The sequence below is a fragment of the Gymnoscopelus braueri genome (assembly GCF_963280865.1).
Source record: "Gymnoscopelus braueri genome assembly, chromosome: 6".
NCBI lineage: Eukaryota > Metazoa > Chordata > Actinopteri > Myctophiformes > Myctophidae > Gymnoscopelus > Gymnoscopelus braueri.
Window position 1 is genome coordinate 25,079,265 of NC_137607.1, and position 15,248 is coordinate 25,094,512.

The following is a 15,248-nucleotide window of genomic DNA, read 5'->3' on the forward strand; positions in this document are numbered from 1 at the left end:
TCTATGCACAGCGGCCATATTGTAAGACATTCACAGGTGTTACCAATGATACTAATGAAGGCTCTGTTCCATTCTGGTCAAACAGAATCAGGGTGCTGATATTGTGCATGTTGGTTCACTGGAAACACTCTGCTACACCAGTGGGTCTACAATTTGGGTCCAGGGACCCTCATGGTTCCTTAAGCGGTTTCCAAATGGCCCCTTACGGGTGTGTAACTCTGAGAGTGTACAAATGGAACCAAATGGATCCGTAAGGGTCCATTTGGTTCCATGTGTGCACTCTCAGAGTTCTGGGGGTCGTGGAAATTGAAAAATCTGAGAACCACTGTGCTACACTAAATGGAACAGAGCCTTCATTAGTATCATCGGTAACACCTGTGAAGGAAGTGAAAATGTGGCTGCTGTGCATAGAGCCTATCGCTTTGTGGATGGACTTCAGGGGCTTCTTTCCTTCTCTCCACCCCCTTCTCTCTCTCTCTCTCTCCCTCCCTCTCTCTCTCTTTCCTCACACAATCGGCTGGGCTGACAGGCGGACTGGGGCCGTGATGGACGATGCCCTCTCTGAGTCCGACAACATTTTCTCTCAGTCCCCGAAGCAGGTTCGTCCGGCATCAGAGCTAAGCCCAGCGCTGGCCTCTTTCACTGTTTGTGAGGTCCTATCGCTGTGTTCAGTCACCCCATTCACGACCTCCATATCGGGCTGCGCTGGCTTGTGCAAACTGGAGCTGACCACAGGGCCCCCCCGTCCGCTCAAAAACCAGCACACTGGCCATGCCACGGTGAGAGAACAACATTTAACCCATTCAAACCGGGAACGCAGCCGCGTAACCACTTTATCCATATTTTATACGTTGGCTATTCAAAAATCTTGAATGTGCAAATATTTGAATATATATATTTTAAAGGGAACATTTTTAACTCGACTCTTTGCTTCAGGGGGTCCCTGGAACAAAATATTTTGAGATGGGGGTCTGCGGCCAAATACATATACATTTGGGGGTCCTTGACATGAAAAAGGTATTAAGCACCGCTGATATATAAGTTTTTTTTCTCCAGAAAAGTGTTTAGAAGACATTTGTAGAATCCCCCAGAAGCAAAGATTTGAGTTACAAATGTTCACTTTAAGAAATATATATATTCAAAGATTTGCACAAAAAAAAATGCGATTTTTGAATAGCCAAATAAATCTAAAGTGACAGAGATGCGTTCCCGGATTGAATGGGTTAAACACATTTCAACTCTGCTGCTGTTCTCTCTTTCTATCTCTCTCTCTCTCTCTCGCTCTCTTTCGTCCAGTCACTTGAAGCCAAATGGAAATATGAAACTATTAATGGCTGTGAAACATTGGACATAAAGGATGTCCACATGTGATGGGGAAATATGTTTTTCTCATGCAGTGAAGAAAAGAAAAAACCTACACACAGGTGTGAGGTGTGGTACAATAATGATGATATCATAAATAAAGCCATATTTTCACACCATGCAATTTCATGCATTTCATTCTGCATCTGTCTTCTAGAAAGATTTGTGCGCTTTTAGTACAATTTCTAAGATTAATACTAATATCGCCTATTTAATTGCCCGAGGTAATTTCTTAATTAAATTCATTTACCTACAAATCAGTCATGAAACAGATTAATTTGATTCATTATTCCATTGCAGCTAATGTCCTAAAATGAATTTGGTAAATTAGCACAAAGCAACCTTTTCCTTGCAAAAAAACGAAATATTTTCTTTCAGAAATGAATTTGTTCAAAGGTTTCGTGCAATGTGAAAAAACTAAAACAAAAAGAAACACCAAGACATGACTCAATTTGATCTCATTAATTTGATAATGCTTAATCAATGCACCCAGCTGTGTTGAAAGGTCTAGTTCAAGCATTGATTACAGTCTTTCAATTGTTCCTCAACAATAAACTGGGGGAGGGAACGTAACATTACGATGCCTCAGTTACTTTAATCTGTGCTTCCTGTGGTGTCTTTGGTGTGGGGGGAGGTTGGGGTGGAGAAATTGGAGAGGGTGCAATCTTATTATTGCTGAGATGTTGAGAGCCCCCCCGCCCCCGCCCACACCCACACCCCCCCACACACACACACACACTCACACACCTGACACAGCCTTGGGACCCCCCTACCTCCTCAGGGCCCACCACCCCCCACCCCCAGCCTTAATCCAATTTGTTCAGTGCCCCTGTCTTCTGCCGGCACAAAATTAAAGGCCTGCTCCCACAAAAACACCTCACATTTCCAAGGTATTGGCTGCCCTGCTAGACTAGAAACTTCATTTATTCTGGCTAACTTCTCAATTATCTTCCCAGTAGTGGAGACGTGTAAAAAGTACAAAAATCAATAGGATTCCATTCCCCTCGTATTGGAAAGGGGAAAATTAATGAGATAGGACACTCTCTTAATCAGAAATAAATGTTTTAATTCAGATAATGACATAGTTTTCCCTTGCAGAAGGATGACAAATGCCGAGGCGGCCGCGTGGCCCCACCGAGGAGCCGTTTCAATTTTATTGTAAATATAAAAGGTATTGATCTGTGAGATGTACAAACCCTATTGCTTACAAAAGCCATTCAGGGGGACTGGGAAAACTATTAAGCGGCGGGTCAGAAATCAATAAACAACACTAAGAGGTGGCTGTTGCCTGCCCTCTCTGGCAGATCTCTGGAAAGCCCAATGGCAGAGTTAGTGACAGCGGGCTCGGCTGGTGGAGCAATGTTAGGGATGATAGGGTCAGCCGGTTAATGTGGCAGGGGCCCTGACAGGTCGGCAGCCCACCTCAGAGCTGCAGGCCTGACAGGCTGCCATTTAAACAGACACTGACTCATCAGCCTGTCGCTACAGTTAGTGTTACACCCGACGAGGGCCTCGGCTGACAGAAGCCATTCTGCTCCTTCGCTCACTTTCACTCCATCTCTCTCTCTCTTTTCACTTCCTCATCTCTCTCTTTTTCTCTGGTTTTAACTCGCTTTCTTTCTCTCCCTCTCTCTCTCTTTCTCACTCTATCTCTCTCTCTTTCATTCTCTTTATCTTACTTGATTTCTTCCTCCCATACTCTGATTTCTCTCGCTTCATTTCGGTTTTCTCTCTCGCCCCTCCCAGTCACTTGTTTAGTATTGTGCTGTTTATCTCTCCCCCCTCTCTCTCTCTCTCCCTCTCTCTCTCTGTGTCTACATGGCTTGTTTTGCATCCTCATCAGATTAGGCAGGCAGCTGTAGTTATGTATGCATGTCTGAGGTGGGAAGAAACCACTGAGAGAGAACAAGCTGTTTGTACTTGTGCCTGTCCGGGTGGAATGCATAAGTCTATGTTCTCACATTTCAGCGTGTTGTGTGTGCGTGTCAGCAACAATAAGAGGAAATTAAGGGTTGGTGGTATTTGCAGTTGATGCTAGTCAGTCCATATAAGAGTTGTTGACTCCATAGATTGTAATTATTTTGTATTATTTGTATTATTATTAGTATTATTGGATTGTATTATTATTATTTGGTAGATGTTGCATAAGTCAAATTAGTTTGAAGCCAGCTCCCAACACAACACCTTTGTCATACTGTATGTAATCTCTCTCCTCCTGCCATCTTTCTTGCCCCTCTCTCTTAAAATGTGTACTAGTAAATAAAAGTCTTCACAGTTTATAAAACAATGTAATTAAAAGATACTCACAATATGAGATCCATAGCATTTATACAGTTAAGTCCTCTTTCATTTGAAGAAACTAGCAGTATAATACATACTAAATAACATTGCCTGAAGACTAAAAAAAGTAGACAAAAAAATTACAGCGCATTTTTTTTTGCATCCGATAGATTTGCCTATAAGACTAAATAAGCAACGTTTGTGGCAAAACCATTCATATCCGTTATACTGTATTTTCTGTGTGTTGTTCGATGTTGAATACATTATCTCCTTTACAGATGACAACTTTACATTTGGTAAAGCAAGCAGAAACCCGAAAGACCAATAAGCGGACTTAGTGTATGTCAGTGTCCGAGGGCAGCGGGGTTGTTCTGATGGATAGATTGGTGTTGATCTAAGAAGAAGAAGAAGAAGAGAGTAAAAGTTTGTCTGATCAGTAATTATGGGGAAAAGGGACTAGTGAACGGCCAGCCCGGGCCAGATGACTTAACCCCAGATCTATGCACTCCATTGGTCCAGTGGGGGGTCAGGACCCTCCTGGCCACTCTCACATCCCTGGGCTCCATTGACAACAACGTCTGGCCTGATCCGTTTGGCCTCACTAGTACACTAAGCCCATACGCTACTTTGCCTGATTAAGAAAAATGTTTTTTCAATCATATATTTCTCTTCTATCGGACAGGATAGTGGAAAGAGTGACAGGAAAACATTGACAGGAGACAAAGGTCATCAGTTGGGCTGGAGCCCCAAAAACGCCTGGAGAAGCTTATACTCGCCGTAGCCTTTGGAGCCACTGGGACTCCGTAGCAAAGCCATCTTAACAAACATTGTAAATTGATAAATCATTGGGAGGTGCAGAGGGACTGTATCTGCTGGGGGATGCTATGCAGGCTTAGGGGGGGATCAGTCTATGAGTATTGCCATCTTCAGCAGGGATATCCGCTACATCCGCTAGACAGATAGATAGATAAGTAAATCCAGGTGTATGCGTCTGTATACAAATGAGTGTGCATTTGAAAGAGAGAGAGAGGCTTGGAGTCGGGGATGGTGGAGAGGTAAGAGGTAGAGGGAGATGTCAGAGAAAATCCCACGCCATCTCCCCGCGCGTTGGGCGGTGTTGATGAGATTTAGGAAGGGTCAACGGCACCTATCAGCAGGTGAAGTGTTTAGTGGAGAGTGTTCCTCCACCCCCCCCCCCCCAACCCTCCTCCCCGAGTGTCATCCCATGTCACTCTCATCTCCCAAGGCTGATGATGAGGGTCCCCCGCCCCTACCCGGGTTTGGGTCACTTGACCCCACAGTGTAATTCCTGCCTAATGCCCCTCGCACGAACAAAGCCCACATCCGTGGCACACTCAGACCCCACTTGACCCCCGCAGCCCAACACAATGCAATTGGCCGTGTCATTATATCTGGCCCGCTCCGTCCCATCTCTTCCTACATGCAACGGAGGAGGACTGTATAAATTGATTTTCAGGCGCCGGTGAGGCACATTCGCATCTCTCCCGAAACGGTGCGGGGGGGAAATGAGAAAAAAAGAAATGGCAAGGCAGAAAAGGTCATCTGATATCTTTAGATGATATCCAGGGAAAAATGGGCCTAAACGGTCAGGGGAAAAATATTTATCTACAGCTCCATCTACATTTCCATTTAACACCAGCAGCACCATCTCTGTCTGAAGGAAAATGGTGTTTATGTGTGTGGGCTTTAGCAGACTATCACTACAAGCCAATGTTACACGGCTCTAGCTTATTTGGGAAAAATATGAATAAAGTGTTTACATAAAATAATGTATGCTGTTATTAAATGTTTTCTATTATTAAATCATAACTTTTGTGTTAAACAATTATATTTGATTTATAATTTGACATTGTTTGATTTTGTTAGAATGTATGAATGTTAAAATCAGCAACTTGGTTTAAGATACATCTGTATGAGCTAAAGCACATTTAACATAGAGGGACAAGTCTTCCAATCACAAACAGCATGATGCATATTTGCTACTTGAATCCAAGTATGTGACACCTACACAAGTGCAAACTTTTAACAGTGGGGTGCATGCTTTTCTTTTTGTTTTATAGCAGAACAAACTCTCCATTTTTCATGGCTCTGATGTATATGGTGACCGTGACTAGTCCATAACTCAGGCTAAAGAACACAGGCACTTTCCCCACTTTGTTGTCTCACCAAACAGAAGACCTTGCGCGGCGCGGTGCCTGAGCAGCGCGCGGGCTAGGGGAGAGACAATTTATGATCCGGTGACACCGGCAGAGGAGGTGATTTATAGTTTAATTTGCTGTGGTAATGGACAGAGGATAATAACATGTAAAATATTAATCAATGTGTAGCAACAGCAGACATCATTTGCTAAGCTTGTTATCCGCTGCTCTGCCCCTGACAGTGAACAATTAAACTGACATGAGGAAAACAAGGCATCGAACATACACGGGGGCAAGAGCCTACGTGTATAGGGCAGGTTGCAACATCTGGATCAGGGCCCAAAACGGCAGGCCCAGGGAACAGTGCAGTGAGCTTTCCTGAGTTATGCTGGAGAAATTGTTAGCAAAGGTTCATAGATGTGTTGGCATACCCATATCCTATCTAAATCTCTGCAGCGCAAGTAGTGTAACACACTGTACAGTTGTACAATTTCATTAGATTTGTTGTTTTGTTTACCTTTGCTTACCTTCCTCTCGATATATGATGGTGATATTTTCTGACAATGGCACATGGTACACAATACGTTAAAAAAACATGTTGAATTATAACAACAACAAAAAAACACTTCAGACAGACTACATAAATGTTAGTTTTCGTGTGGGCATTGCCTATGTAATTCTCGTCTTTAATAGTGTGACAGAGGCTGAACATCCGAAAAGGACAGCAAAGTAATTATATATTCCGCTGCACGACGGTGTCACACACCCAAAATAGAAGATCTACAATTTCACAACAAAGATCAACAATTTTGGCAATACGACGCGTTGTGTAAGCTTGTAGACTAGTGGCTAATTTTGGGGTTGCGCGCGACACCGCCGTGCGACGGAATATATAAATCAGACTTAACAACAGGCTATCTGAAAAAGCACATCCACCCACTTGACCTTTTGTTTTCTACGCCAGACAGACACACTGCTGACAAATGAGCTCTCCGTGGTGCTGAAGCCCTCAGCAGTGTGTTTTGAGTGATGTCTACATAATTAACGTGCAGTGGTTTAGCTTTGGTGATGAAGTGTGTATATGATTAGGGCTGTTAACGTGGGGATTCATCTAATAACCTTGTTGGAGCCTGGGCCTGTGATGGCAATATATATACCCTTCCTGCAATGGTCGGATGAGGAACCAATGATGGATTATAATCTCACTTTACGCTGAGAAATTGGAACGAACACCAGCTAGCAAAAAAAAAGGGGAAAGAAATAGGCACGCGTGCACATGCACGCTCGTGTACATGTATATACTCCCCCACCCCCAAAACACACACACCCACACACACACCCACGCACCCACACACACACACACACCTCCATGTAAACATGATACTCACATTTTTTTCATATTTAAAAAAAGTAATGGTTTTGGACATACAAGGTTTCTACCGGACAGTGATGATATTTTTTTTTTTACTGTTCTGTGTGTCTGAGAGAAATGCACCAGGCCAAATACCTTGTATGTGAACCTAATACAAACACACACTATATATTTATACATAAAATCACAAACACGTTTTAATTACTGTGAGGTACCAATTGTATGCCAAAAAATAACACTGTACTAATATGACATAATATAATCCATGATCCATCAAATGAAAACGTATAACGCAATCAATAGCTAATCAGAAATGATCAATACTATGTTTACTAATATGTCAAAAAAATAATGGGTACATTGCAAATATCACAACTATTGCTTTGTCATTTCACATTTGATATGTGGACAGGGGGAAAAAACAGAGAAGTAATTATTATCTCTGTACTTGCCATTTATTCATTCATGAAACATAAGATTTCGTTTTTATTCATTGTCCTTTTGAATGAAGACATGTTAACTACAGCATGTTCACCTCCCTCCTCCTCTCCGTCTGTGGCGTCTTTCCTTTTCACCTTGCTTTTTTTCCTCTGAGGTGTTTCAGACCCCCCCCCCACCCCCACCCCCATGAAAGCTCTGTGTCTGTATCTGGGGGTTGGGGTGAGGGGTATAGGGGTGGCGGGGTGTTAGATGTATGTAAGGTCATAGCAGGAGATGAGCCCTGGACCACGAGAGAGCCTTAACAAGAAACCCCTCTCAAAAATTCAATTACACCCTGCAAAGAAATTAATAAATCCTTTTTTTTCTCCTCCTTTTGTCTCTCTCTCTCTCTCTCTCACTCTCTCCTGTTGGTAAAGGAACAAAAATTTGTCAACCTGTCCGTTTCTTCCCCGCATCTCCCCCTGACCCTGGTCAATTACATTGCTTGTAAATAGTTTTTATACATGTTCAAATAATTGCTCATCCTAATGTGCAGTGATCTGTATTCGTCATGCTCCGCGGCACAGAGCCCATCACTCGACTCCGCCACCCGGAGCCATCTTGCCGCGGTGGCTGTAAGTGAAATTGAAATTGAAGTTATAATTGATATCGGGGCCCATCACCATAATGGGTTCATCATAGCGCCATCTAAAATATTAATTTTCTAATTATGGATAAATGATCAGACAAGCTGAGCCGGCGCGGGCTGCGGAGCCCCTGGGAGCTGAGGCGATGCGGATGGGAGGACAGGGGCTTGTAAAGCCCACAAATCTTCTCTAATCCTCTCCCGCACAGCGCCCCGGCTCCATTCCCCCCCATAATGGATAAATAATAGTTAAGAATCAGGCTGTTAAGCTCAATTTTCTCTTACACTCTCTCTTTCTTCCTCTCGCTTTTAATGTTTGTACGGGCTGCCAGTGTGTTGTTGAGCGCATTGTGTGTTCCCTTTTTATCCCCACCGCCATTTCCCTTGTAATGCCTTCTGTCTGTGGAGCCGCTCATTCCTTTAACCAAACGCTAGCGCACACACAGCCTGGCATGTCACAGGGGGCCCTGCAACACGATCTAATTGTGATCACTTACCAAGCCGACGAGGCTACTTAGCAGTACATCCATTTGCATGGTACGGACCCATGACTTTCCAGCACACACACTGGGACAGACATTCAAACACACATGATAAGTTACTAAAATTCAAACATAATAGTTTTGTAGCAGTGGGTCCAGAAATGTGCAATTATTTTTTCGAAAATTCACTTTAATCATATACCCACAAAATTCTCATATTTATTCACGAATGCCTACTGGGTCATTAAAATTAACCTTTCCACTAGGCAGGTAGCAGGCCAGCTTTTTTATGTGGTTATTTAGGCAGGATGGCACACACACATCCAGGAATTAAACATGCTTTGGCAGAACGTAAATTTCCGTTTTATGTGGCAATACTTTCTGCTAATTGTTTCCCTGCACCTTGATCCCATAATTAGGCCTTTACTGATTACCTAATTACCCAGCAGCAGAAGGGCAGGTTGACGGCAACATTTCAGCCATCGTTCAAAGGCTCATTATCCCTCTGAAAGTCACGCTCTCTCTATCTCTGCCCCCTCTCCTCTCCTTTAGCTCTCCTCTTATATCTCCTCTCTCTCTATCTCTGCCCCCTCTCCTCTCCTTTAGCTCTCCTCTCTCTATCTCTGCCCCCTCTCCTCTCCTCAGCTCTCTTCTTACATCCCTTCCTCTCCCCATGCATGTCATTTCTCCTTCCACTCTTCCCCGTGTCTCCTCTCTTCCATGCACTGAGGGTAAGGCAGGGAGAAGGTATAGTGTGTGGCCCACAACGCTCTGCCACCCCTCTGCATTTGTCAAGCTGTCCGTTACAATGGCAAGTTTGCCACATCGCTACTGCCCCTTTGACAGCCAAGTTTATATTGCAATGGGGGGGGGGGGGTGAAAGGAATGAGGGGGGAAAACAAGGGGTGAGGGCAGGGCAGAAAGGGGGGGGGGGGGTTGCGTTAAAGGGAGAATGAAAGGGGTAATTTATAGGTGGTGGGTTTGATTTGCACTGGCGCGCTTGTCTCACATGCAGAGAGATATATGTCAGGAGGAGCTTGGAGGACGGAGGGAGGGAACGAGACGGAGGGGGAGAGCCGAAAAAGAGGAGGATTCTGTCCAGGCTCTCCCCATCGCCTCAGGCCCCTCCTAGGCTTGCTCAGGTGCACACAGAGCCCTTCTCATTTCACTGCACAGTGGGGCCTCCAGACGTGGCACTGCTACCAGCCCCGGGGACACCCCCCCCTATCACCGTCTTTCTCAGTCCCCCCCCGTCTCGACTCTCCCTTCCCTCGCCCTCTCTCTCTCCTCCCGGGGCATCCCTTACCAGCAGGGAGTTGGGGACAGAGCACCTTTGTGTCGCCACGGCCATTTCACTCAATCTGGGACAACATGGTTAATCACTAATCCAATTTTGGGGGCCCTGCGTGTCAGCGGGGAAGGCTCTGTCCTGTTGTCACACTTCATTAGTGTCATTACCAGCCATTTTCCTTTTGTCTGGGGGGGTTAATGTTGTCACTGACACATGGAACACCTAGAGGGCAAGTAGAGGAGACAGTAGAGGGAGCTAGAGAGAATCAAGTGGCAGGGAGTCAATTGTAGTGATTTGATGAAAACCCGGTAGGAATTTCAAAGGGATGCTTTCTGATGAAAGTCCATGTTTCTGTAACTCTGATTTGAGTGGGTGCTAATGAACGTCACAATGAAGGTACAGTCCCCCCCCCCCCCATTTAGCATGAAAAAAAATAGAATATAGAGGAGCAATACAAACAACAAATATTCACGATAAATGACGTTTGACTAAATGACCCCCCCAAAATAAATAACGCAACGTCTTCCCAGACAGTCCCTGTGTGTCTCTGCCAGTCCACACCCCCAACTCAACATCGTGCGACCAAGCCTGTGATCAGATGGGTATGTGGGAGCTTGCGATGCAACTGCTGTGACTATATCACAGAGTCTAATTGGCATGAAAAGAGTCACGCAGAGAGCTAGCTAGCTTGCAAAGCCTCCCATTATCCCCGTGGACATCTCATTTAGAGGGACTCATGCAGTGGGCCCAGGCTCCGACTTGCATGGTTTAGCATCTTTGACAAGACATGTCCTGCCGAATGCCACTTTAGTGACGCTTATTCAGAGAGCAGTGGAGCGTGCAGGGGGGACGGGGGGCTCTGATTTACAGGGAGAAACTCTCAAAATGCAATATGTTTACAAAGAGGCTTTTATACCGGTATATCCAGGCTAGTCTTTTGCGAGTGACGGAATTAACAGGTCTAGCAGGTCTGAGTACATTTGTCTGTGTGCATATTCAACTTTTGTTATTTAAATTTTTCATCCTGTCCATCCTTTTAAGGCAAAGTGTCCAAGTCTCTGTGGACAGAACATAAAACATGAGTATTATCTCTACGCTGTATCTCTGAACATAATCATCCTCACTGATTAAATTATGAGTGGAAATGTAACCTTTGCTTTAGTTTTTTCAATAAACATTAAAAAAAACATTTCCAAGAATGGCAACCATTTTTTAGCAGAGGAACGATACAAAAGTGTACCTGAGCATTAAAATAATGACATTGCTTGTAAATAGTTTTTATACATGTTCAAATAATTGCGTTCAAATAATTGCAATAAATACATACAATACATAAAAAAATAAACTAAACATCCCATCTAGACAATGGATATTGTTTTAAAATACAAAAAACAAGAGTGTGCGTGCGTGCGTGCGTGCGTGCGTGCGTGTTTTAATTGTTCCTAGTCACTTTAGATAATAGCACAACAATTTTACTTTCCAACTCTGGAATTTCTTTTCCTCCACAGAGAAAACATTGTGTGGTCCGTGTAATAGAGTTTTCCATGCACTATGAGGAGGTTGGCTGGGAGGTTTGCAGGAGGCATCCATCTCAGTGAGAGAGATCAATAGAAGGCAATGGAGTTGCTGAGGCATTGATCCACCCTACCATTATACAGCATGTCCAACCCATCACACAATTCCATATAACACACTGACTTCATATGATCGCAGCACCCTACGACGTGTAAGGTTTAATTTAAAGTTTGATTCTAAACTTTGGTCTGTCACTATAGCCTACAGCACTGGTTCTCAAAGTGGGGTATGGGGACCCCCAGGGGTCCTTGAGGGGGTTCCAAGGGGTCCCCAGCGAAATGATTAACAATTTACACTTAAGTCCTACAGTATTTTTCGGCTACACGAAAATATCTACAAGCTCACAACGCGTCGCATCACAACAACGAGTTGTGAGCTAGTACATCTGCTATTTTCTTAAAATGTTGACATATCTTATGGGGGTCCCTGGCACATAATATTTTCAAATGGGGGTCCTTGACATGAAAATGTTTGAGAATCACTGGCCAACAGTAACTGTCTGTTTGACTTCCCACCTGTCTTTCAACCAGAAGACCCCCCCCAACCTGTCTGGCTTCCCGTTGATGTATTTTGCCAGTCCAACCTGTATCTGCTGATCGGCAAGCCTTCCTTCGGTCTGCTCGCCCGTTGGCCTGAACTTCCCTGCCTCTTTCTTTCCTCTGCCCTCCTGCCATGTCTACTTGTTTGCGCATCTCCCTGCCTATCTATACTCCTGTCTGTCTGCTCCCTTGAAAGCCCCAGTCAAACCTGCCTTTTCGACACAGCCTTGCTCGAACTGTAACACACACCCTCATTACCACGTGCAAATAAAGACAGATGACCAGCGATATTCCCACAAATTTGTTTCCCATTACAGCGGGGTCGGCGGTAATTGTGGCCGGCACCCAACTCCCCTGAGTGTGCGTACAGTTACATTCATATTACAGTTAATCAGTGCGGGGCTAACAAATTGGCCTGCATCCCCCTGTGGTGGGGGCTAACATTCATCCTGGGCGGTCAGCTAGTAGCGCAGAGAGAGAGAGCGAGAGAGAGAGAGAGAGGGAAAGAGAGTGTGTTGGGGTAATAGCCTTAGCACATGGGGCCTCTGGGTGTGTACATGTGTGTATTGGTGGGGACATGTGATATATATGAGAACTTGCATGTGTATAGTGTATGTGTTATGCATGTAGATTATTTTGGTATTTCATAGAGGCTTACCATGATTTGTGATACAGTACATGCTTGCAAGTGAGCGTGCGTGCGCGCATGTGTGTGAGAGTGTGTGCATGTGCATGCAGCGTGCGTGTATGCGTGCAGGCCTTGCTCACAATATATATGCATGTACACTACTACCCCGGCGTAATTGAGTGTGAGTGTGAAAGTGACCACCATGCTAAGCTGTGTATGTGTTTATCTGCTCTGTGCTGACAGCCAGCAGTTCTTAAGTACCTTTAAGTGCCTCCTACGTGCTGCCATTACTTGGGTCCTTTAAATGGAGAAATATGTCTCTCTGTTAAACAAGGCAGGGTCTACTGTAAAACACATAACAGTGTTTAATCCTGCATGGTCTCTATGGCTATTGGAAATTAATCATCCATGAAGTATCTTTGAATTTGGGGTCACATGTTGTACATGTCAATAAATGCTTTTATTGAATTTAATACAATTTAGCATTTAGAAGAAAGGCTTAGTGCTGTAATGGTCAACGATCTTCTGTTCTGCATGAATAATATTATGTATAATCGTGTCGTGGAACTCTTAAAATATGCTTCGCCCATTATTTTCTTATACCAGGACACCTTGTCGTGCATTATTGCTTACATAACATTTTCCAATTGCATTCCCCTTTTGTCAAAGACATTTTTATGTTAGCCATTCACCCATAACTCAATTGGAACCCCACGTTTTGCTAATGTAATGACATTTCATTGGAATCCTCTTGCCATACACTACCACTTACAGCACGTTAACTTCTGCAAACTTGGAACTTCATTCTCAGAAGCACACAAGATTGAAATGCATGGTGGTGGAGTGTGTGGAGGGGTGGCGAGAGCGAGAGAGGGATGTGGAGAGAGAGAGAGAGCTCTGTCTGTATTTGTATGCTCCTGTGGCCTCCCATGATCCATTGGAGGGGGTGAGGATGAATGAAGGAGTGCCGTACCCTGAGAGAGCACAGCAATAGCTTCTTCAGTTCCCACCTTATCGATTTCTGCAGGAAATATAGAACCCCGGGCGCGGCAGTGGAAGAGGGAGGGCCGCACCGATATTGAGTCGTTTTCCCATCTTTTCCAAAAATCTTTAATCAAAGTTAAAGTGAAATACTAACATGCCACTTGACGTGACCTTTCAGCCCTGTTATGTATCACCCGTGTTTGAGATGTTCTGCTGAGGCGCTGCGTGCCCGACAGCAGTTACAGATTATTTCCTAATCACCGATCGCCAGAAAGAACAAGAACAAGTTCAGTGCCGGAGCTTAATGGCCACCAAAGGGCTTGTTCACTGTTGACCTTTGACAAATGCTAGACAACAAATCTATGTTTAAAGCACTCGCCCCGACTGGATTCCTTTATAGCGCTAAGTGACTTTCTGGGACGAAAAAAAAAGAAGAACAGCTTTGAAGGGTGACTTCAGTCCGAGCCGTGGATGGATGCCACTGCTGCAGCGAAACAAAGGAGGAGAACAACAACGCAGCTCTTGCACAAATATGGCTGTATGCACGGTGATATACTGCAGGATGAGGGGTACACGTCCTCAGTGACGGGGGTGGGGGGCAAACGGGAGGATTTGTGAGCATACTGAACTGATACACGGCGTATAATGACAAATATGAAATCAATATGGTGACCTTAATTTGCCCAAAGCATAACTCTGATGTAGTACATAGTGTTTCGATTAAGGGAGGTATAAAAAGGTGGTCTCGGCGTGTCACGGGGGCAGGCAGGCCATGCCCTTTTGAACCCAGGCGCTTCACCGAGAGCGTGGCAGCCATAAAAGGAACAACTGGCCTGTTTGGTCATTGAATAGTCTCCTTATGGCTCATGGGTAATAATGTCACGCTTCAAGACGTTTTTTAAAAAGAGTCGGCGAATGATAGCCACCAATGCGTTCCGCAACGCCGGGGACATTATAGCAGGAGAGGGGAGGAAAATATAATAGCTTGAATATGCTATGAATAACAAAACCTGTCAATACTCACCTCTAAAAGAATTGCTGATCAGACGCAGTTTTGTGTAAAGTGCATGTGTGAGAATTTATGATTAGTGTCCGTGTGAATGGGGAGTGCGTGTGCATGCGTCTTATGTGTGTACTTTCACGTGTATATATTATGTGCACAGAGTGGCATGCTCTATCATATGCATGTTGTGTCTAAGTGTTTTTGTGCATCTACATACTGTATGTATGTGAATGTTTTTATTTCACCTGACAAAGTGTCTAGCATTTTTGTTTAAATCATATTGCATGTTGGCCATTTTTCAGTTTTCTAATGGTCTTCCAAGCACCTTGGACTGTCAGTAGACTCAAAGGCCTCTTGCAAGGAAGCCTTTACGTTGCTAGACAATGTGCCAGCAGCTAGCTGAACTAGTCCTTAGTAGTTGTTTTAAGGAATTGCTAGTCATGGCTACTACTGAAAATTCACGTGAAGTTGGTTTTGACAATTATTGCTTGCAGCACCCAGTATGCA